Source organism: Sus scrofa, chromosome 3, assembly GCF_054392235.1.
Source record: "Sus scrofa isolate SSC_HxYL_T2T_F1_AM1 chromosome 3, Sscrofa_HxYL_maternal_Yorkshire_Landrace_v2.0, whole genome shotgun sequence".
Taxonomy (NCBI): domain Eukaryota; kingdom Metazoa; phylum Chordata; class Mammalia; order Artiodactyla; family Suidae; genus Sus; species Sus scrofa.
The window spans coordinates 108,067,135-108,089,193 of record NC_139385.1 but is presented as its reverse complement, the minus strand read 5'-3'; the positions used below and the strand labels follow the sequence as shown (position 1 = coordinate 108,089,193).

At 39.0% G+C, this 22,059-nt stretch overlaps 1 protein-coding gene and 2 long non-coding RNA genes across 17 annotated transcripts in view; 2 read left to right on the top strand and 1 right to left on the bottom strand.

The window, feature by feature from the left end:
* Positions 1-22,059, bottom strand: part of LOC146404833 (uncharacterized) — a 1,439,763-nt gene that overhangs the window by 302,357 nt on the left and 1,115,347 nt on the right. The gene's annotated exons all lie outside the window — the stretch shown is intronic.
* Positions 1-22,059, top strand: part of CAMKMT (calmodulin-lysine N-methyltransferase) — a 406,172-nt gene that overhangs the window by 195,303 nt on the left and 188,810 nt on the right. The window lies entirely within an intron of this gene.
* On the top strand, positions 4,036-13,308 carry LOC146404840 (uncharacterized). Its single transcript, XR_014842038.1, has 2 exons — positions 4,036-4,224; positions 10,206-13,308. It is a non-coding gene; the product is annotated as an uncharacterized LOC146404840 (long non-coding RNA).

The following is a 22,059-nucleotide window of genomic DNA, read 5'->3' as shown; positions in this document are numbered from 1 at the left end:
GCTGGGACTTCCAAAACTATGTTGAATAAAAGTCATGGGAGTAAACATTCTTGTCTTGTTCATGATATTAAAGGATGCTTTCAGTTTTTTACCATTGATAATTATGTTAGCTTTGAGGTTGTCACATATGGCCTTTATTATGTTCAGGTAGGGTCTCTCTATGCCTACTTTATGAATTTTTTTAAAAGTCGTAAATGGGTATTGAATTTTGTCAAATGCTTTTTCTGTGTTATTGAGATAATCATGTGGTTTTTATCCTTTAGTTTGTTAATGTGATGTATCACAGTGATTTATGGATATTAAAGAATCCTTATATCCCTGGGATAAATCCCACTTGATCACAGTGTATGATCCTTTTAATGCATTGTTGGATTAGATTTGCTAGTATCTGTTGAGGATTTTTGCATCTATGTTCATCAGTGATATTTTTTGTGTGTGTGCTATCTTCTGGTTTTGGTATCAAGGTGATGGAGGTCTCATAGAATGAGCTTGGGAGCCTTACTTCCTCTGCAATTTTTGGGAAGAGTTTTAGAAGGATAGGTGTTAACTCTTCTCTAAATGTTTCACAGAATTTCCCTGTAAAGCCATTTGGTCCTGGACTTTTGTTTGTTGGAAATTTTACTCACAGTTTCAATTTTAGTACTGGTGATTGGTCTATTCATATTTTCAATTTCTTCCTGATTCATTCTTGGAAGGCTGTACCTTTCTAAGAATTCATCCATTTCTTCTAGGTTGTTGGGTTTTTTAATATACAGTTGCTTGTAGTAGTCTCTTATGATCTTTTGTATTTACCTGGTGTTTGTTCTAACTTCTTTTTCATTTCTAATTTTACTGATTTGAGCCTTCTCCCTTTCTTACTTGATGAGTCTGGCTAAAGGTTTGTCAATTTTGTTTATCTTTTCAAAGAACTAGCTTTTAGTTCCATTGATCTTTTCTGTTGTTTTCTCTGTCTCTATTTCATTTATTTCTGCTCTGATCTTTATGATTTCTTTCCCTCTACTAACTTTGATTCTTGTATGTACTTTTTTTCTATAGTTGCTTTAGGTGTAAGTTTAGGTTATTTATTTTTCCTGAGGTACAATTGTATTACTATAAACTTTCCTCTTAGAACTGCTTTACTATATCTCATAGGTTTTGGGATTGTGTTTGTTTGTTTGTTTGTTTTGTCTTTTTAGGGCCACACCTGTGGCATATGGAGGTTCCCAGGCTAGGGGGTTGAATTGGAGCTGCAGCTGCCAGCCTACTCCATAGCCACAGCAATGCCAGATCCAAGCTGTGTCTGCAACCTACACCACAGCTCATGGCAATGTCAGATCCTTAACCCACTGAGCAAGGCCAGGGAATTGAACCTGTGTCCTCATGGATATACTAGTTGGGTTCCTTAACCGCTGAGCCACAACAGAAACTTCCGTCACATAGGTTTTGGATTGTCATGTTTTCATTGTCATTTGTCAGTAGGTATTTTCTGATTTCCTCTTTGATTTCTTCAGTGATCTATTGGTTGTTTAGTTATATATTATTTACCCTCTGCATTCTTGGGCTTTTTACAGTTTTTTCTTACAGTTGATTTCCAGTTTCATAGCATTGTGGTCAGAAAAGATGCTTGATATGATTCCAATTTTCTTAAATTTACCGAGGTTTGATTTTTGTGACCCAAGATGTGGTCTATCCTGGAGGATGTTCCATGTGCACTTGAGAGGAAACTGTATTCTACTGCTTTTGGATGGAATGTTTTATAAATATCGATTAAGTCTCTCTGGTCTAAGGTGTCTTTTAAGGCCTGTGTTTCCTTATTGATTTTCTGTCTGGATGATCTGTCCATTGCTGTAAATGGGGTGTTAAAGTCCCCCACTGTTATTGTGTTACTGTTGATTTCTCCTTCAATGCTGTTAGCATTTGCCTTGCACATTGAGGTTCTTCTATGTTGGGTGTTTCAAATATTTTGAACTTAACAAAAATGCTTCAATAAGTAACCTTGTGCATGTGTATTTTTGTATCATTCAGGCATTTCTTTAGGGTGAATTCTGATAAGTAGGACTGCTGGGTATAAAGATAAATTCAAATGTAGTTTTTTTACATATTTTCAAATTCCTTTCTATAAGGGTTGGTCCAGCCTCCATTCCTACCAGCAGTATATGAGTGTGCCTGTTTCCCCTCAGACTTGCCAACAGAATGTTTGGTGAGGCCTTTTAATTGTCACCAAACTAATAAGTGAGAAATATTATCTCAGTGTAGTTTTTATTTATTTAATTTTTTTTTAGGGCCACACCCATGGCACATAGAAGTTCCCATCCTAGGGGTCGAATTGGAGCTGCAGCTGCCGGCCTATGCCACAGCCACAGAAATGCCAGATCTAAGCCATGTCTGTGACCTACACCACAGCTCATGGCAACTCCGGGTCCTTAACCCACTGAGTGGGACCAGTGATCGAACCCTCATCCTTATGGATACTAGTCAGATTTACTTCCACTGAGCCACAACGGGAACTCCTATCTCAGTGTAGTTTTAATTTGTATTTATTTTAAGTTGAATGTCTTTTCATATGTTTAAGACATGTCTATCTAAAAAAAAAGAAATATCTATCTATCTACTATCTGTATAATTTTAGATCTTTTTCTCTGCTTAGTTTTTAAGAATCTTTTATCTTTGATATGTGTGACAGATAAATTGACTCTGCTTATAATGTTTGGTTTTTTGCCATGCAAAAGTTTAATTTTCATTAACTTTTATGCAGTCAAATTTATAAATTCTTTTATATTACCTCTGGATTTTGAATCATAGTCTTTCCCTACACTCAGGTTATAAAGGAATTTACCCATGTTTTCTTATAATACTTAAATGGTTTAATTTCTTACATTTAAATCTCTGATTCATTTGAAAGTTATTCTTGTGTATGATGTAAAATATGTTTCTAATTTTATCTTTTTTCCAAATGACTCTCTAATTATCCCAGCACTATTTACTAAAAGGTCCACCTTTATCTTTGTGGCTTGACATGTCATTTTTTTATATACATATACTAATTTTTATATGCACTTGGTCTATTTCTGGACTTTTTATTCTTTTCCACTGCTCAGTCTATTTATGCGCCAGTATCACAATGTTTTAGTTAGAGAGGTTTTACCTTATGTTTTAATATCTAGTATACCTAAGTCCCCATCTCATAGCTTTTTTCCCAATGTTTTTCTGACTAATCTTTAAATTTTTTTCTATTCAAACTTTAGTAACAACTTATCCAGTTCCACAAAAATTGTTAATATTTTATTGAGATTGCATTGAATTTGTAAATTAACTAGGGAAATCAGACATCTTTAGAATGTAGGATCATTCTGTCCAACTATGAGAGATGGCTTTCCATTTGTTCAAGTTTCCTCTTGGGTTTTTTTCAGGAGTGTTTTAAAGTTCTCCTTGTATAAATTTTACGCATTTCTTATAAAGTTCATTATATATATCATCTTGTTCATTGCTATTAAAAGATTTTCTCTGTTATTATATCCTTGAATTGATTATTATATGTGCATTTAAAGGCTATTAATTTCTGTATATAATTTTATCCCCTACGTAATTGAATTTTTACAATTTAAACATACATATATATTCGTACTAAGACTCTTGCTTCAGAACAGCCTCTGAAAATAGACACACATTTATCTCTGTGAATACAACCAGCTCAAACCTAAGTTTGTGGCATAAATTTTTTTTTTTTTTTTTGTCTTTTTGTCTTTTTGTTGTTGTTGTTGTTGTTGTTGTTGCTATTTCTTGGGCCACTCCCACGGCATATGGAGGTTCCCAGGCTAGGGGTCGAATCGGAGCTGTAGCCACCGGCCTATGCCAGAGCCACAGCAACGCGGGATCCGAGCCGCGTCTGCAACCTACACCACAGCTCACGGCAACGCCGGATTGTTAACCCACTGAGCAAGGGCAGGGACCGAACCCGCAACCTCATGGTTCCTAGTCGGATTCGTTAACCACTGCGCCACGACGGGAACTCCAATAAATTATTTTTAGATACTGTTTTGTTCATAACTTTTTCAGGTCTTTTGGAGTATACTTATCAAGTGTTAAGTGGTCATTATACAATTCTATATAAGGCCCTCAAAATCAGCTAAAAATCTGGAACAAATACTTACTGAGCTGTTGCCATACATAAACACTATGGGGCACTTGTGGGTTACAAAAAATAAGAGGAAGATGACAGTGAAGACCTCCATTCAACTGGCTAAGGTACGATTCATGTTCTCTCTTCTTCTCTCTCCCCCTCTCTCTCTTTCTCTCTCCATATACATATACTTGGCTGGCATTACGTGGAAAGAATGAGTTAGTTGCAAGACAGGTCAGAGGAGGGAACAGGAAGGAGAGGGGCTCAAGGAAGAAGTAGGGCCACCTTCTGGCCTATAAGTAGGCATGATCTTCAGAGAGACCATGGTCTCAGGAGAGTGGTTATGGAATGTGTCCAGGTGGGGAAATATCCCCCTCTGCTCCTCTAGAGCTCTTCTGTGACTGGACTCATAATAAAACTGACATAAGACAGATTAATAGGAGAAAAAAATCAACAAATTTTAATTTACAAGCATGGAGGTCTCATAGAAATGGGACCTAAGAACATGGTCAAAGTAGGCAGCTTTTATTCTTTTTAGACAAACAGTACATTTGTGAGGAATTGACAGGACAAGAAAATTAGGTTTTGGGGGCTTAATTAGTGAAGAACCTAAATAGAGTTTGAGCTTGGGTTAGTGAGGTAAAGAAGTAGCATGTTTTGTTTATAGAGCCTTCCAGCCTGAATTCCCCATCTCTGGTGATAAGGATGTCTTTCCACCTCCAGAGGCAAGGGACACCTTTCACAGGAGAGAGAGAGAAGAGGTTCAGGGCGTCTCTTCTGCAGTGCGCCATTTCTTAAGTAATTTTAATTCAAAATAACTTTAGCAGATTTTGAGGTGGTCCACCTCAAGCCTAAGGCAAGGACCAAATAAAAGGTCAGCCCAGCATGGCTTCATCTGGAGAGCTGTGTCTGGAAGTTAAAACTGGAAACCTGGACTAATGGTCAGATGGTGGGAGACCCTGGTACCAGGTTAGAGAGCTTGGACTCCGTTTCCTTTCATCCTTCAATCCTCACCCTCATTAGCTTTTAAAGGCCATGCTTCCTTTCTTAATATCACAGAGAACCTGGTTTTCATACCACACAGCTTCTTTGATGCAAATTATCTCTTTTTAGTTGGTAAATAGGGAAATGAAGTAGGAATGACACATGGAAATTGTGTTGGTTTGTGGGTGATTTTCCCATTTTTTGATTAATGTTTTTAGGCCATCAGAGGAAAGTTTTCTCCCCATTAAGGAGAAAACCTGAATGCCTTATGAAGACCTCATGAGAAAAGCTGAAAATCTACAGAAATTCCCTTCTTTCCGGAGTTCCCGTCATGGCTCAGTGGTTAACAAACCCGACTAGCATCCATGAGGACACGGGTTCAATCCCTGGCCTCGCTCAGTGGGTTAAGGATCTGAAGTTGCCATGAGCTGTGGTGTAGGTTGCAGGAGCGGCTTGGATCCTGCACTGCCGTGGCTCTGACATAAGCCAGCAGCTACAGCTCCGATTCAACCCCTAGCCTGGGAACCTCCATATGCCACCAATGCTGCCCTAAAAAAAAAAAAAAAAAAAAAAGACAAAATAAATAAATAAATAAAACACATTAAAAAAAAAAAAAAGAAATTCCTTTCTTTAATGCAAGTAGTGGCTCATTTAGTGGCTTTATGAACTTTTATGCCTTCCACCATCACAAGCCGTCTGGTGTAGCTGTGAGGGCAAAAGAGGCTGCAAAGACATTTCTTCTGTATTAAAACAATGAGTTAGTGAAAGATGTTATGCTCTGGAGTATTCCTATTTTTAATTGTTAATGATCTCTTCAGAATCAAATGCCCTTTGGGACCAATATTTAGGAGGAAGCACGAACCTCAAGATTTAAGGCTGTAAAGATTTCTAATGTGCTAAGCATATATCATCAGAGGTGAACTGTGCTAATATTTTCATTGGGATTGTTATTATTTCCATTTGTTCTCTCGTTAAAAGTTTTGCGTGTTCTGAAACCACCTACCTCATAAACTGTTATTATTTAGTGCGTAATATTGTAGGATGCAAAGATTTTCAAGAAAGACTGTTTTTACAAGACAGCAAATTCTCATCTTCACCAAATATTTACATAACATAATTGATCTGAGGCCATAATCATGTATTTTATTTCTCTTAATATAATAGTCTCACTTAGGAGTATTCACAATACTGTTTTAGTCTAGAGTCTTATCTAATTGACTTTCCGTGTTGAGTGTTGTGCTTTTAAAATGAAAATCAGTGTGGATGAATAATCTGATAAAGTTAGCATTTATTTTAATTGCTATTCAGAAGGTGGTGTGTATTGGTCACACCAAGCCAAGGGACCTAGCTCGACCAAATGATGTTGATGAAACCCCATCATGCACCAGACAAAATCTATTAGGCTATTGTTGGAGATAATAATTTGAAATAGATATGTTTTGGGCAAGACACTATTTTTAATTTGTGACCTCCAAAAGAGGGGTATGAGAAAATAATTTCAATTTTGGTATTATATTAAATATATACCAGGTTTATTCCTAAAATAGCCAATGAAACTCTCTTATCTAAAATATGGTTTTATGATTACCCAGCCATTGGGGAACTTAGAAATTAACATCAGGGTTATTTTTTCTATTGCTGGTTCAGAAATGCCTGTTTATACAAATCAAAAAGGATTTTCATCCGCCTGAGCCTTCTTTTTCTTCTTAAGCTGGCAGAGTCAATGTTAAAGGACAAAAATCCTCAATTGATTGAGTTACAAATGAATACAGTGTTAATTAAGCCAGGCCATTGTCTTTAAAGTGGAGTCAGTACATTGGAAGTCAGATTTCTCTTGCTGTTTAGTCAAACTGCCTAAGGCTGCAACTGCTTCCTTATTAGGTTACTGGCTATGGGGCGATGTCATTGTTTGCTGCTGCAGCTAGGCTTTCTGTTAAAAATCTCAGCATGAGGTTTAAACTGCTGCAACCATTATCCAGTGCTAACATGTCACTAAAGGTCTGCTAATAGAACAAGAGGAAAAATATCAATCTTTAATTTTAGAACAGCTGAGTAACCTGTAGCACCTGTTCATTTTCTCTCATCAACCCATTTAAAACAAGACTGGAGTGATCCTTTGATGGGCAGGCAATAAGATCCTAATACTGTTTTTTGGGGTTTTTTTTCCTCTTTCTTATCAGAGGAAAATTTAGAATTTTAGTTAGACTGAGGAAAAGAAAAAATACACTATACATAAATTTCCCTTAAAAATTAGTTAAAAGGTGGGATGAGCTGCTGTAATCCAATGATAACTAGGTTTTTATAAATTTATCTTAAAGGATAATTTACTTTTTTCAAATGCATTTTGTAGACAAATGCTAATCAATGAGGGCATACTACAGTGGTCAAAAGAGCACATTTTCCGTAGAGAGCAGAAATTCGTTCCAGCTGTAGATAACCATTTATAGTTACCTATTCAAATATAATAAACAGAATTAGAACTTAGCAGCTGTTTGCGGTCCCTAATGTAGAGCTCAAGGCTCCATCACAGTATGGAACAAAATTGAAGAAGGCTTTGTGGCCTGAGATTTTGAAGAGGTGTAAGCCAAGCATGGCTTCTGCAAATGTCCATTAGCAATACGAGTTCCAAAACGTTTCCAGTGAAGAAACTTGTGGTTACCAAAGGGGAAATGTTAGGGAGAGGGATAAATTAGGAGTCTGGGATTAAAATATACATGCTACTATATACATACATACATAGATACATAATAATCAACAAGAACCTACTGTATAGCCCAGGGAACTATATTCAAAATCTTATAATAACCTATAATGGAAAAGAATCTTAAAAATACATCTATATCTATAATATAGATGTAAAAACTGAATGACTTTTCTGTACACCTAAAACTAACACAACGTTGTAAATCAACTATAGCTAAATAAAAATGAAAACATTTCCAGTGACGCTAGACCAAGTACTACATACTTAGCAAATCAGCACATAATAATAAACATATAGTTTAGTAAATCTTTACAGTCTTAGAGTAGATCCATCTTTTATTTAGCTAAATTAAAAAATAAACTACTCTTCTGAGCCAATCAGTTTTTTAGGAATTGAGAACATCAAGAAGAGTGATAACACATGTATCCTGCTCTCTGTCATGAAACTTGCACTCTTTTATTGATCCTCTCTACAAAACCTTTGTGCAAAACTAGTACATATATAGTTTTTGTTTGGTTGGGGTTTTTGTTTTGTTTTGTTTTTCCTTTTTCTTCTCTCTCTCTTTTTTTTGCAGATGAGGAAATTGAGATACAGGGAGGTTGTGACTTGCCTAAGGTCACAAGAAAAATGGAAGAAGGAGGATTAAAAGAATCTCTTAGTCTAAGGCATTTTTTTTAAAAACCACATCAAGATGAAGCCACCCAAAGGGAGAAGGAAATTATACAGGCGCAGTTTTAATGGACACCTTGTGGAATAAAGTGAGAATGGAGGAACAATATAAGGGCATTTGATTCAGAAATTAATTGTAATGATGGACATCCAGAAACTAGATATATTTGAAGAACCTTCAAAAGGAGATGTCAGTAAAATAACAAATTGTACCTTTTATAGAGAGAATTATCTTATGTTTGTAACATTCATTGGCACCTAATCACATTCTCATAGATTTGCTTGTTGGAAATAACCTGAGACTGCTGGGAGACACACACACACACACACCCCTATACACCTTTGACCACTTTCACATCTGCGATCTGACATTTAGCCCTCAAATCTCCTTAGCCCAAAGCTGCTGTTGTCCTTGTCCCAGGCATTCCAACTTTTAGCATTTTCTTCCGTGGTCACTTGTGTGCTGCCTCTGTCCTGAGGTCTACATCAGAGCAGGCTCAGCCTCATTCTGCCATGACCATTTCCATCATCACAAGTACTTGATCTGTTTCACGTTTTATGGAATCGATAAACCTCATCCCTAAAGAGTCCAGCAGGCCTTTGATTCCTGACCTGACATTTGCTAATGCTATTCCTGATGACCTGCCACTACGGATCTGCAGCACTGCACTCTGTGTTTGACAACACTCATAATATGAATCAATATTCAGCATTCAGTAAGTGAGCTGGGGAGTCATTTCACTGCTGCAAAAGGCAGCATTGCCCCTGGGCAGCTGTCAGAAATGGGTAGTTATTAATAGCCCTCTCTTTTCACTTAGCATAGTCAGTAGGGGTCAGGCATGAAATGATTTAATCAGTTTATGATATCTGTGACAGAGAGCACTTAAAATGTAATCACAAAATTTAGGTAGAAGTGTCCCTGGGCTGTTGTAATGTTTTTCTCACTTAATTTTCCCTAATGCTGATACAGTGCAGTGCACACCGAGAGCCTGACCGTGCCACCAAATGACACATCACTTGGTGTTGGTTTCCTTTCTCCTTCCGTAAACTTGCCTCTTTCATGGGATTTTTCACTTTAAAATATAGACTGTAACCCCCTAAGGGTAATTAAGGATAAGTCTCCTGGGTTAGCTTGCCTGGCTCTGCACAATGTGTCTGGTGTTGAGGGGTCTTGTGGGTAGAGAAAAGAGAACCTGATTGGGCAGAAGAGTCAAGTTCGTAAGGCTCTCTGGTCCTCAAAGAAAGGGTGAATTACTGGGAATAAGAGAACATTATGCAGGCAGAAAATCTTCCACTCCAATATCAGTAATCTTATTGGGCCTTTGGGCAGCCACTTGGAAATTAGCTCAATAGAAGGAAGAACAGAAGCTGTCTAGACTGGTGGATTGGGAGGGTAGTGCCTCTGCAGGGATTGATCAAGTTGGGAATGCAAGGTTCAAGTAAGAAAAGTAGGGTAGGCGAAACCTAGAGTAAGTAAAAGGTGAACCTAAAACTTAAAAGATTGTGAATGAAATCATTACAAGTTAACACTTAACAATACTCGGAACAAGCTTGGTACTGTGGTTGGGCCTTAGAATCAGAACCACCCAGGTTTCCCATCCCATCTCCGTACCTGCATTTCCATATTGGAAATAATACCCATTTCATAAGGTTATTATGAGAATTAAATAAGAATTGTGTAAAGCATCTGGAACACGGGAGATGCTCAAATGGCATGACTTCTTCTCCTCTCTTTCCTTCTCCATAAAGGCCTAATTTGGTTAACTGTGAGGATGATGTGGAACTGAAACTCAGGTGGACAGGGATCATCCCCATCGCCATCCCCGACCAGCCCTCCTGCAGCCCTGCCCCTGCCGCTGGCAGGCCTTGCCATCAGAACACAGTGGTCACTAACTATTCTGATGAAGAAGTGGGGAAAAGTCTTCGCGCAGGACATTTTGTACAGATTGAGGGAAATGGAAGAAAGACAAAAGCATAGAAAATCGCAAGGTTTAGATTTGTGATACAAACATTAATTAATGTTTGCCCCAGCTGGGCTTAGTTCTTTCATTCAACAGGTATTTATCTCTCACCCTACTTTCTGCGTGTTGATTTAGTTTATGGCGACAGCCAGCTCCAGGTCCCCTCCTGCCTCATTCCTGTCTCTGTTGGCTATCATAGAATGAATGTTGGACAAATGCATGCCACTTCTAGTCCCAATCTAGCATTCTTTGTGAATTCAGAGCCTTAAAAGCTCTGCCGCTGTCCAAGACTCCTGTCTCTCTACATACTTTGGTTTGGACAGGTTCTGTCCCTGTTTTTCTAAACTGGGAAGCCATGGTCTCACATGAAACCACAAGCCCTGATGGCCCATAGTGGGCCCGATTCTAAAGCGCCCTCGTGATCTTGGCCCGTGGTATGCACACACCTTCTCCTAAGTATTCAGTCAATCTCTAATCAGGTCTTGCTGTGGAAGGATTTTGCAGTCATAATTTAGGTCCCAAATCAGTTGATCTTGAGATAGGGATATTCTGTATGGACTTGACCCTTTAAATCTGGGTCTGGAGGTCAGAGTCAGAAATTGGAAGCATGGGAAGGGTTTGCCAATTTGAAGATGGAGGGAACCACTTGTCAAGGAATATGAGTGGCTTCCAGAGCTGAGAGTCGTCCCTGCGTGACCACCCAGCAAGGAATTGGGAACCTCTGTCCTACTAGTTTCAAGGAGCTGAATTTGACTAACAAGAATGAGCTTGGACATGGATCCTCGGAGCCTCCAGATGAGAAAATGCAGTCAGTAGCTCAATTTCATCCTGTGATAGCCTGAGCAGAGAACCCATCCACATTGCACTGGACTTCTGACCCACAGAGCTATGAACTAATCAATACGTGCTGTTTTAAGCTGCTAAATTTGTGGCAATTTGTTATGCAGTAATAGAAAACTCATACATCTCCTCTCTTTGCCTGTTCACATTCGTATCCTCCGACATCAGAAGAAAACACCATCTCCTTTTTCTGTTTTCACACCCTATGTCCGTTTCAGGGTCAGCCATTGAGTTCTTCTTTCTGTTGGAGGAAAATGTTCTCAGTTCACATGCAGAAGGAGATGATTGTGATCGTCTGAGGCAGTGAACGAGGCTTTCTTAGTTTAATTCAGCTCTGTCCACTTATTTGGACTCAGTTTAGTGACTGATCACTCAGCCCCCCCCCCCGCCCCCCACCGCCCCAGGGGAATTCTCTGCAAGAGTACTGTGATTATAGTTATATAATCCCCCAAACACTGAAGATGTACATTGAGTGGCAAATATAATTCGCCCCAAGGGAAGGGAAGAATCCTTCTCTCACAGCAGGAAGACTCAGTTTTTGCCTGTCAAGCCACCTGCTCTTGAACTACTCATGTATTTTGAAAATATTTCTTACCAGAGGATTATTATCTTTTCGTTTATTGGTTTAAGAATTCCAAAAGCCTCAAACCCTCATAGCCTATTCGTACATGATGTCTACCAACCCCACCCCATCCTGGGCTCTCAGGAGGACAGAATGGGTCTTATTGAACTTTTTTTTGTGTGTGTGTCTTTTTGTCTTTTTTTTAGGGCCTCATCCGCAGCATATGGAGGTTTCCAGGCTAGGGGTCTAATCGGAGCTGTAGCCGCCGGCCTACACCACAGCTCACAGCAATGCAAGATCCTTAACCCACTGAGCAAGGCCAGGGATCGAACCTGCAACCTCATGGTTCCTAGTCGGATTCGTTTCCGCTGCGCCATGATGGGAACTCCTTATTGAACTTCTTAAACTTGGTCCATACATTCTTGTCCTAGGCCCAGCTCTATTATGTTAAAAGTCATGGTGTTATGTAAAGAGCATGTTTATTCCATCCTTTCTCTGTTCAGCATATAGCCCGTATTAGCTTTAGATTCTATGATTTTTAAAATATGAAAGATTCATTATGGTCGGCTTGACTTGGCAGTCATGTTAAAAAGTGGGCAGGGAGTGAGGAAGAGAGCTGCCAGGAAGAGGAGAAATGCCTTGCCAAGGAGATGATGTCAACACACAAAAAAATCAGCATATATATTTTTAACGACCGTTTAAGAGTGCATTTGCATATAAAATGCATATATGAAAATTTCATATGTGGGGTTGGTAAATGATTTGAATCAATTATGGAATGTCTATTATAACATTAACATTAAGCTAGGCTCTTGGGGAGACAATGAACAGGGAGCTTATAGGCTCCCTTCTTTCCCTTCCAGGTTTATTGAGATGTAATTGGCATACAGCACTGTATAAGTTTAAGGCATACAGCTTAACGATTAACGTACATCATGAAATTATTACCACTCTAAATTTGGTGAACATCCACCATCTCATGTAGATACAAAATAAAGGAAAAGGAAAAAAACTTTTCTTATAAGAATTCTTAAAATGTACTCTCTTAACAGCTTTCACATTTAACATATAGCAGTGTTAATTATATTTACCATGTTGGACATGACATCCCTAATACTTACTTACCTTATAAGGGAAAGTTTGTATCTTTTGACTGCCTTCACTCCAATTCCCCCTTCCCCCTACAAATCCAATTTCTTCTGAGTTTGTTTTTGAAGTAAAGCTCCTCATATCTTTTTTTTTTCTACCTCTCTCGATGAATATGGGAAGAAGTCATTATCAAATAATATCTGTTGAGCATCTATTCATTGTCTTCTGATCCAAAGAATATCTCTAAAAGCTTGCAATATTTGGATGAGTTGACTTCTATGGTCCCCTCTTTTCCACTTGTCTTGTAATTTGGGGTTAAAGCACTGATGTATTACCTCATACTTTGATTAAAGACACACATGAGGGCCACTGCAAAATATAAAGGAAATTGTGCATCTCATATATGTGTATATATATTTTTTTTTTTCTCTGCATATCTACACAAGGACTACCAAGAATGGGGCTTGTGGCACTTAAGTTTTAAACTCCTTCTCAGTGTTATGTCCATCTACCTAAATTCCTTTACATGATATATGACAGCTTGCAAGACCTGAAAGTCCATTGTTTTCAAAGCAGTTTCTTCAGTGTTTTGTTTTGTAAATTCCACCATTGCGTCTACTCCACTCAGCCACACGATTGCAGGTGTTCTAGAGTTCAGGGTAGAGCACATGGCAGTAACCCAACCACAAGATTACATAGTACTATTTAACTGGGCAGAAACCCATTTCAGCAGGGTCTTCACTCTCTCGCTGAGATTGCTGAGACAGAGAATTGGATGCAGGGCTTCATGTCGTCCAATGGGTAGGCATGCCTTATATGTCACATTCATTGAATTCATAAATTTACTCCCCAAACTTGAGCACGAGGACTAAAATTCCTGTTGTCCAGGAGGCTCTAAGCAGATGGCCCATGCATAATGTTGGAAGGGTTGGAGGTACTGAGGGGGATTGTACATGTTGCCCTTTGTATTCCTCTGGCGTTACTGGCCGTTACTGGCAGACCTTGAACTCCCTGGAGTCTTATGCATAAGAAAGAAGGATGTCAGATTTGCCTTCTTGAGTAGTTTTATCAGGGTCACCTGTGATGTGTATTTAACATTCAGTTGCAAGTGAAAGGTCCCACTGAAAAGATGCTGGATCATAGCCAGTCCATTAGTATCGAGGCCATGCTCTCTTCAGAACATTCTGGCTGGGCTCTACGCCAAAGAATGCTTTTTAAATGACAGCAGTGGAAAAGATTTGTTGAAAATTTATGTCGCTATACATGAATTTGTGTGGAAAATTAGAGATCATTATCTGCATAGCAAACTTTGGGACGTCACAGTAAGACACTGTACTAAGCTCTTTTGCACGTTACTTCATTTGTTCTTCCTAACAGCCTCGGGAATCACATGTTATTATTCCTACTTTACATAAGTGAAAACCTACACCTATCAGTGATCTACTTTCGTAAAGCTGTGGAGAACTTTCCTTAATGATATGTTGTCATTCATCTCAGAACAAGTTTTGACTTCCTCAGGGCAAAGTGCAATGCGTTTCTAACTTGTATTGTGGGTATATGGTCACGGTGATAGAGACTGATATTTTGCCTATCGTCATTACTACTTATGAATATTTTTAACAAAATTCAGAAGAGAAATTTTTTTTAAAGCCTCATTTTACTTCTGACTTTCTATTAGCAAGCTGTGCAAACCGAGCCAAATCACTTATCTACCTAGGACTGGCCACGCTTCTCTAGAAATGGGAGATATAACTTGGTGAGCTTTACTGTTCATAGCAATTTTGCAGTTCTGGGATTTTATACATTTAGTGTATTTCCCCCCAAAATACTACAGCAGTGCTCAGAATTGGGTATGAGGTCTGAAACAACTACTCCCCTTCATGTTTTCCGTTTATTGAGTACTTATTTTGTTTCAGGAAGCATGCTAAACAATATACATATATATCTTATTTAATCCTCATAACTGTCCTGCTAATGTTATTCCCATTATACAAATGAGGAAACTGAGACACAGAGAAGCTAAGTAATTTGCCCAGATTCGCATAGGGTATGGTGATAGAGCTGACATTGGAAAACCTGTCTGTTTGACCACAGAGTCTACCTCTTAACCATTGGACTACTTTGCCTCCCATTCTTCAGCCTTAGGGACAGAATCAATTTATATAATTTAGGCAGGACCTTTCTCCCTGATGGTCATTAGACAAATATGTAATGATTTAAGAAGAAAGAGGTAAGTATTTTAAAGGAAGGGAATAGGAGATTTGGAAAGAAAATAAGACTTCTTTTTTAAGTCTACATTTTCCTTACCTAGTAAAAGGAATATTAGTTTTGTCTGTGTTGGTGATGTTAATATTGAGTTGAAATTGTTGTTAAACCTGTCGTAAGTCTTCAGCTTTATTTGCATGTATGTGACTGTGAATGTTTTTTTATTCTTCATCATGCCTCTGGATAGTACTGAGTGTGGACTGCCTGTTGTCTTACATCCATTTCTGTGCATATTCAGGATGACCATATAATTTATCATACTAACAGGACTTTGGGGAGTGAAAGAAGGCATTATTGATAATTGTGCTAGAATAATGACATGACCCACACCAGGCCAAATAGTTACTCTGGGCTTATGAGATTGGTTTGTGGTTCTTATTCTGGTTGACAGGACATAGGTAAGATATTTAGCCTGAAAAACGAAATTCTCTTTTGGACTCATTAAAATTTAGTAACTCTTCATGTCAAATATTCATTGGGCAATATCCACATGCCGAATTCATGAGGTAAAATCATGCTTAGCAAAAGAGTTCAAGGTCAGAATTCTCCCTCAAAGTTTCATGGCACATCAAAATCCTTTGTTGAAAATCTGTGACATCTTCAGCAAGTAGCACATGTTATTCAAGTACCTGTAATTGACCAGTACACTACTAGCGCTCTGTGGACTATTGACTATTGACCCGGAAGGTCATGTGTAGATAGCACATGACCGATCTTCATTTGATACTCTGTTCTCTCATACAAGTGCTGTGATTCTGGGGTAACTATCTATAAATACTCCTAAGAGAAGACAAGTTGACTTTTAACCTCTGTCATGTAGCACTCTATCCATTAAGAGGACATAGCATCCTTTTGTTCAGAATATGACACAATTTTGTTGTTGTTAGAAATGTGCTCTGAAAATGATATTTCCTCTCTGTGGCCTCCCAGGGTTGGATGGTCAGACATTCAACAGTTATATGCTTTTTCTCTCTCTTCTAATAAATGATAGCAATTATTCTCACAGCTCAGATAGAGTTTCTAACTGTAATTTTATACTAAAATAAAAAGAATAATTTACCAAACGAAGATATTTTAATGAGTGTAAAATTTAAGACATCTGTCTTTCAAAGTAACTTTCATTTAATAGTGTATTGGTTACCTTTATTGTTTGGTTGGGTATTCTGGTACTAAGCATTAATATTACTTAATTTGCAAGAAGAATGGAGGCTCTTAAGAAATGGATACTTATTTAAGTTTGAGAAAGTTTTGCTTATCCATCGTGACCGTTTTTTTTTTGCTAACTCATTCATTCATTGAACAAATATCTAGTCTGTATACTCAACAGCAGTTACTAGGACAACCATTAGACATTCAGAGATGAATAAAATATAATTTATGCCTTTTATAAACTGTTTCATGGAGGAGAGGGACATCAGAGTAAGAAAATCCAGTAGTTAGTCAAGCATTTTGATAGAGACATGCCCTGGATATTATGGAAGCACAGAAGTCTTCCCGATAGTTAAGTAATTGGAAACTGGACCCAGAACACTGAGGTTTGAATCCTGGCTTTGCCACTGTTGGCTGTGTGGCCTTAGACAAATTGCTTGACCTTTTTGTGCTTCCTGTTCTTTATCCTAAATGAGGGTAAAAATGAGTTAATATGTATAAAGCCTTTGGAACAATGCCTGGTACATAGCAAGTGCTATATTATGGTCTGTTAAATGAGATAAGTAAAACAGAACAAATGAGTAGAAATTAACCAAATGAATGGAGTTTTGGTGGTCAGGGTGGGAGTGGGGGGATAGGTAAGTTTGAACAGAGAAAACTGCATCTGTAAAATTACTTGGCAAGAGTGGTCTTAGAATTGCCAGAAAGAGTGGAAAGGGGGCAGCAGTGAGAGAAGAAGCTGGAGAGGTAAGCATCCACTCTGTTACACAGTCTTGTATAGAAGCATGACAGTGGCTAGCATTTTCAGATTTATGTTTTTACAATATTTACATGAAAGAGATTGGGAAGGGGGTTAGTCCAGAGGCAAGGGAGATTATCAGAGGATGTTGGCATAGCTCAGATAAAAAAAAAAATCACTGGCACCTTAAACTAAGGATGGCAATAATGGGGATGGAGAGGAAGGGAATTGATTACAAAACTTTTATGAAAAATTTAGGGTTTGGTGACTATTTGAATGTGTAGAAAAAGGGATCGGGGAAATCAGTTGTGACCCCCAGGTCTCTGGCTTGTTTGACAGGTAATGCTGAGGCAGGGACTATAGAAGATAAGAACACGAGTTCCCGATGTGGAGCAGGGGAAACGAAGCCGTCTAGTGGGTTAAGGATCGGGCACTGCTGTGAGCTGTGGTATAGGTCACAGACACAGCTCGGATCCCGTGTTGCTGTGGCTGTGGTGTAGGCCGGCAGCTGTAGCTCCGATTCACCCCTTAGCCTGGAACCTCCATATGTCACAGATGTGGCCCTAAAAAAAGAAAAGAAAAAGATAAGAACAAATTAGGGTAGGGGTGATTTGGGAGGGTGAGTTTCAACTTAGGTATATTTAGCATGCAGAGTTTGTGGGCAAGTTAGAAGGGCTGCTCCAATAAGCCTTTGGCTGTACAGAAGGTCTAGGGGTCAAGAGAGAGGTGCAGCTGGAGAAATGGATTTGGCAGTCGTCTTCAAATGCATGTGAGTTAAAGCCATGAGAGTTGATAAGACTACCTGAAGAAGAGGAAGAAAAAAGCAGAATAATGCTTAGGATAGATTCCTGGTCATCACTAATTTGAAAGGTAGCAGAATGACATGGGAAATAGACTGAAAAATAATGCCAAGAGAAGAGGATAACGGGGAGAGGGTGTTGTCATAGAAACGAAAAGGGGAGAGACTCTTAAGAGGAAGAGAGTGGTCAACCATGTCAAATCCTGCAGAAACGTTGGGTGGAATAAGGACAGAAAAGTGTCCATTGAATTTAGCAACAAAGAGGTCATTATTGATTGTGACCAGAGAGGCTTCCTGGGGCAATAAGGAGGTGCAGCCAGATTGCAGTGGGTTGAGGAGTGACTGGGAGGAGAGGAAGTCTGTTCTCTCTGAAAAGGAAAAACAAGACGTGGGGCAACAGAAAGGGGAGAGTAGGGTTATTGCTGAGTCGTAAGTAGCATCTTCATTGCAGAGTGAGGAGTTACTAAAAGACAGGGCAAGGGAGGAGGATGTAATACTATTTCAGGGAGAAGGTGTACAGGCAACGTCTACCTCAGCTCACCCCCATGAATGCCACAGCATGCAAAAATGTATCTTTTTTACTCTTGCTTATGTGGTTTGCTTGTCTCTCTTCCCTGAGAAAATGCCTCCTTTATTAATTTACCTAGGCATAGGATTCATTCATAATTAACGATAATGTGGCTTGCAAGTATTATTTGTCACAGAAACGTACAGTGGAAATGATAACGGTAATGACTGCTTTTTTGGCATTACTTCAATTGTATTCATAGCTCTGTTGGAGGACAGCATTGAAAGGAAGCACTGGGAATGTTTTCTGTTTTGTTACTGTTTCGAGGGGTTAGGCAGTTGTGTTTAAATGCTAGTGCCTTCCCTCATTTGAGGAAATAAGACTAACATGTGAAACAAATAGGAATCAGTACTGAAATATGTTTAATAAAGGACTCAATTTTGCGGTTCTGGTGAGGTCAGGTCTTTTGTTTGTTTGGCCATCTTTTTTTAAAGAAATGGAACATCGGTGGTTGGTCTGGTGGTGTTGCTCCTGATCTTGAGCTGATTTTGTGGCCTTAAGTCACTTAATTTATTTCTACCTTCCCTTCCTCCCTCTCTCCCTGTCTTCCTCCCTCCTTCTCTTCCCTCATCCGGTGTGCAAAATAGAAATAGTAACAATGTCAGTAATCTTTTTAGGAAAGGTTTGGGGGAAAGGAAGTTTTCAAATAATTAAAGGAATGGTCGGTACCCTATTTCTCAGTCATTGTCCATTTGCTTGTTACCAGAAGATGATCACTTTATGTGGAGTGATGATTTTTTTAAGGCATTTTTATTTTTGAATTTCTCTGTTCCGTATTCCTATGTTTAAAATATAAGGGATAGGAGTTCCCATTGTGGCTCAGTGGTTAATGAACCCGACTAGCAACCATGAGGATGTGGGTTCGATCCCTGGCCTTGCTCAGTGGGTTACGGATCTGGAGTTGCCGTGAGCTGTGGTGTAGGTCACAGATGCAGCTTGGATCCTGCGTTGCTGTGGCTGTGGCGTAGGCCAGTGGCCACAGCTCTGATTCGACCCCTAGCCTGGGAACCTCCATATACCACGGTATAGCCCTGAAAAGACAAAAAAATAAAAAATAAAACAAAATATAGGGGATAGGCATTGTCTCTTACTAAATATATATTAGCAAATTAAGGGAGAATAATAATATATTAAGGGATAGGAGGAAATTTAAGAATTACATTAGCTTTTGTTGTCTGCTTTATATCAACATAGGTTGCCCTCCACTTCCCACTGCCCCCTAACACTGTCAGTCAATTTAAAATACCTGTTAGCAAGACCCTGACTGGCATTAAAGCAAAACTCATGTGGTAACTTTCTCCTTGAGATAATCAATTGCAGTAGTATTGTCAGGTTTCTTTAAGAACTCTTTTGCACTGTCACAGCTTCCTTGGTCCTTGCCAAGTAGTGACCTTGGGATGGGTCAGTTTACACATATGGAAGGATCTAGGGAATACTTTTGTCTTCTGTTATAGCCTCAAAGGATGTTTCCTAAGGCAAAAGTCCATCTTCAGTAGACAAGGTTTCAGAGAGATTCATTAATTAACTCTCAGTATCTACAACAGATGATTCTTCAAAGGCTTAGAACCACAAAAGCCAGGCAACCTGAGAGCTATTGGAATAGAGTACAACCTAATGATGGCATTGTTTTAATTAGGACACAATATTCGCAGAATCATGGCATGGTCATGTTGAAAGGGGCTGGACAGTCATCTATCCTAGCTTCTCCCCAGTGCAGGCACCCCTCCTGTAAACATCTTTGACAGATTTTGAGCATTTTCACAAGTAGGAAAGCCCATGGTTAAGCTGTTTCAGGCGTGAGGAAGTGTTCCCCAAATGAGCCTAAAGGTACCTCTCTATTATAATATACATCCTGCTCTCTAAAGCTCCACCCAGTTTTCATGAGAGTCTTTCATGTATGCCTTGACTTTTCTAAGTGTTTATTTCTTCAGATGAGGAATTTTTATTTTGCGAAAAAAACCTATTTGTTTTTAAACATGGGCTTCATCTTTTCACCCTCTTCTCTACCAGATCTGTCATCCCTTTGAAGGATATGTCTTGCGCAGGGTCCAGTACAGCAGACTACTGCATCTGTGCATCTGTACAGCAGACTACTGCATCTGTGCATCTGGACCCCTTATCTATTTACTGAAGCCTAATTAAGGGGTAGGTGAAAGAGTCTAGAACAGGGCCTGAAGCAGTTGGTTGAACTAGAATTATGTAATTGGTTCATGATAAAGCACTTTATGGATATTGAGAATCACCTTCATGGCAACTGCTAGCAAGCTGAGTCTTCTCTAATTTACACATGGTATTTGGTTTTTTATTTGTTTTAAGAAATAATTTTCTTTATATTTCTACCTGCTAAATTTCATTTTAAAATTAAGTTTATTGGGAGTTCCCGTCGTGACGCAGCGGTTAACGAATCCGACTAGGAACCATGAGGTTGCGGGTTCGATCCCTGCCCTTGCTCAGTGGGTTAACGATCCAGCGTTGCCGTGAGCTGTGGTGTAGGTTGCAGACGTGGCTCGGATCCCGCGTTGCTGTGGCTCTGGCGTAGGCCGGTGGCTACAGCTCCGATTCAACCCCTAGCCTGGGAACCTCCATATGCCGCGGGAGCGGCCCAAGAAATAGCAACAATAACAACAACAACAACAACAACAAAGACAAAAAAAAAATTAAGTTTATTGGCTTCCAACTAATTTTTATGCCAGTCAGAATCGAAATTCAAGTTTTTATGCATCATCCCGATTATTAACTAACCTTCCTGCTTTGGACTATTGGAAAAAAAAGAGTCCAGAAGTTTGCCTTTGAAGTCTCCTTCCAAGTTGTCAGTAAAATTTTTGAATAGGCTAGATCCAAACACACAATTCTGGGAGTTTCTACTAAGACAGGTTGACATCCATCAGCTAACTCGGCTGGTTGATCTTGATCTTGTCCATAAGGATCTTCCTGAGGCTTAGTTAAATTCAGGAGATACTCTGCCATTCTCCTCATGACAGCCTGATTGATCTGTCTAATAAGAAACAAACAAAAAAAAAAGAGGATACAAAATGAGTTTGGCGTACTTTCATTTATTAATAGCTACAGTTTGGAACGGGGATGGGTATGTAGTTTATGCCCTTTGGCTATGGTGTTACCTAATCTTCTGCCTCTTAAAAAATCTGAACATAGCCTATTTACATTTCCATTTTCCTGGCCCCGCCCCTGTTCTTTGGGATATCTCCAAGTTCCTCATATTGATTCTGCACATTTGCCCTCAAATTCTTTAGTACCTTGGTATGTAGTTGGTCTCAGCTTGCAAACTTGAATTCATTTGAAGTGACTTCATGCTGTTTTCTTACTATCTTACATCTTAGATGGGGCTTTGAGTCCTTCATTTTGATTCTTATTCTGCCCTTCCCAGAGAGAAAATTACATCTGAGCAAAAAAAGGAATTAATGAATATTGTATTCTTCCTGTAACCCTTTATTATTACATCACACACCCTGGACCTTGGTTCTGTTTCATTCTTCTTGTTTATCTTCCAAAAAACCTTTTGTGATCTTTATCTCTTTTTATAAACTTCAGCATTCTTGAACTTAGCCTTTCTGACACCGTGTTTTATAGTTTCCCACCCACCAACTTTCCAGCATAAGTTTGGCAAAGTGAA